The following is a 3,027-nucleotide window of genomic DNA, read 5'->3' on the forward strand; positions in this document are numbered from 1 at the left end:
GGCGAACTGGGCCGGGCAGGCCGGCCGGCCGGCGAGCCCGGCCCCTCCCGCGAGGGACGCCGAGCGACAAAGTAACTTCCCCGTCACGCTCCCCGCCCAAGTCGGGGGCGCGCGGCCGGCCGGGCAGCTCCGTACCTGCTGCGGATGCCGTTCCCCGGCCGCCTCCGTGTGGCCGCGGGCGATACACCCGCCTGGCCGGACGCCGCGCGGGGTCTCCCCGCGGGGGCGGAGAGAGGCGCACAGGACCGTCACCGGGCCGGGACCCGCGCCGCCGCCGCGCCGAGTGACTGCGCGAAAACTTTGGCTCCGCCGCCGTCGGTCCTGCGTGGTCACCGCCCGGTCTCCGAGAGCCGCGCCCGACCCCCGCCGGCCCGCGGTGCGCACTCGCCGTCCAGCCGACCGCCTCCCGGCCCGCCGCGCCTCCGGCTCCCTTCCCTTCCTTCCTCCGTGCCTGCCTTCCCCGCCCCCCCAATGGGCTTTAAACTCTTCCAGCCCCGCCCGCCCCTCCTCCGCCTCCTCCGCCTCCGCCTCCTCCCCCGGCCGCCTTTCCTGCTCCTCCTCCCGCCACCGCCGCAGCCCGGACCGCTTGGCGGTCGCCACCGCGGGAGGAGCTGCGTCCTCGGCCCGGGCGTAACGCGTAGGGCGCCCGGGCTGAGTGGGGCAGCGGCCTCGGCGGAGGAGCCCCCTGGGCGGCTCCGGCGGCGTCTGCGCGGTCCCTGCCTGAGGCGAGCGCGGTGGGACAAGCAGCCACGGATAAGCCCTGGAACCCCCCTCTCCCTGCCGCCTCAGGGCCGGGGCGGGCGCGGGACCCAGAGAGCTAGTGAGAGTCAGATCGGATCTATTCCAAAAGGCAGTTTGTAAGTGAATGTTTGAAACTCCGAAGTATTAACGGTCCAGTCCAAATCCTTCGTCTTGGGCATATCAGGATGAGACAGATGAATTGCAGCTGCCCGTACTCTGTCGTGGGGCTGGCGGTCACCGGGCCAGGAAAAGGAAACCTGTGTTTCCAGTGTCAGCTCATAGTTACTAGGTCTGTGGCTTTCACCGCTCTGGGCCTCAGTTTTCCATCTGCATGTGAGTATCAGAGTGTTGGTAGAGTGGGGAGACCTGAATATTTTTTTAGTGTCGCTTAGCCTTTGAAATGGGCTAATAAGAGCACTGGCCTCAGAATGATGTCCTAGGGGTTAAATGAGGTCATACCCATAACATAAAGTCACTGGCACGAATGAACCCGTACACTGATGGAAACTATTGTCGTTCATATGACTACTAATGTCTACCCCGTAAAAATTATAATACAACGAGGATAATAGTAGTTATGTCTTTTCTGGGCTTTAATGTTATAATAATTAGCTGCAACAGTAACTTACATTTACTGAGCACATCCTTTGTGCCAACATTCATTAATTCTTTTATCCAGTCCCCACTCTGGCCCTCTGAGGTTGTTACTGGGAGCTACCCAGTTCACAGACTTGAAAACTGAATATCGGAGACATTAAATAATTTGCCAAAGACCAGGTAACTGGTAAGTAGCAGAAAAAGAATTCAAAGCCATTTATTAGGCCAGAGCCCTTTTTAAAACCAGTTGCTGTGGAGTGGATTCTGACTCATAATGACCCCATGTGTGTCAGAATAAAAATGTGCTGCATAGGATTTTCAATGACTGATTTTTCCAGAAGTAGATTGCCAGGCCTTTCTTCCTAGGTGCTTCTGGGTGGAATTGAACCTCCAGCCTTTCGTTTAGCAGCCAAATGCTTAACCATTTGCACCACCCAGGGACTTCAAAGCCCTTTTTAGGCACCTTTTAATATTTCTATTTCTGTATTTCTTTTGCTTTAGCAATGGTTTTTCCCACAGATGTAATCTGTGGACTAGAGTTCTTTTCCTGGAACTGAAATAGGCCTATCTAACATTTCTACCCATTGGACCAAGCTCAGAAACCCTTATGATGAAAATCATGGGAGGATGAAGTGAACAAAGCTTAGATTCCTGGGGAAACAACACATGGGATTATATTTTAGGCAAGGGACTTAAAAAAAATTAAAGAATACAGAAAAGAAGATAAACTAGGTTTGGGTCAACTTCTCAAGTGTCTCAGCTTTGAACCTGATAGCAGTCCATGCCTTCACCAGCCAGAATGCTTGAGAGAGGGGCTTTTGTAGGTGCTTGAAAAGTTGCAGTTGCCATTGAGTCAGTTCCAACTTATGGTGACCCCATGTGTGCAGAGTAGAGCTACTCCATAAGGATTTCAAGGCTGTGACCTTTCAGAAGCAGATTACCAGGACTGTCTTCTGAGGTGCCTCTGGGTGGGTTCGAACTGCCAGCCTTTTGACTAGCAGTTGAGTGCTTAAACTATTGTGCCACCCAGGGACTATATTCGAAAAGTACCAATATACATAGACATATTTTTTTCTAAATGATTTGTGGGTAAGTTACATACACCATGGAGTCCCTGGGTGGTGCAAATGGTTAATGCACTCAACTGCTAACCGAAAGGTTGAAAGTTCAAGTCTACACAGAGGCACTTCAGAAGAAAGACCTGGCGATCTACTTCCAAAAACTCAGCCATTAAAAACACTATGGAACACAGTTTTCCCCTGACACAGATGGGGTTGCCCTGAGTTGGAATGGGCTAGATGGAACTGATTTGTTTTTGTACATACACCATGGCCCTTTACCGTATATACCCGATACATCTTTCCATCTTTCCTAAGAATAGCAATGTTATCCACATAACTACAGTACAGTTCTCAGATTCATAAATTTACATTGATAAAATACTCATGTCTAATCTATATCCATATTCCAATTTTGTCGGTCAATCTGATAGTGTCCTTTATAGTGTTCTCTTCCCCTTCATTACAAGATCCAGACTAAGGTCAGGTATTACATTTAGTTGTCTGAAACATATGGGTTTTTAAACATTACTGTTGACTAACAAAAGATTAAGATAAATGTCCTCAAGTGTTTTCATGCTGACATCCATCACCAGAATTCCTAGGACAGGCCCTCATTCCCCACATTTTT

Source organism: Trichechus manatus, unplaced genomic scaffold (genome assembly GCF_000243295.1).
Source record: "Trichechus manatus latirostris isolate Lorelei unplaced genomic scaffold, TriManLat1.0 scaffold00235, whole genome shotgun sequence".
Taxonomy (NCBI): Eukaryota; Metazoa; Chordata; class Mammalia; order Sirenia; family Trichechidae; genus Trichechus; species Trichechus manatus.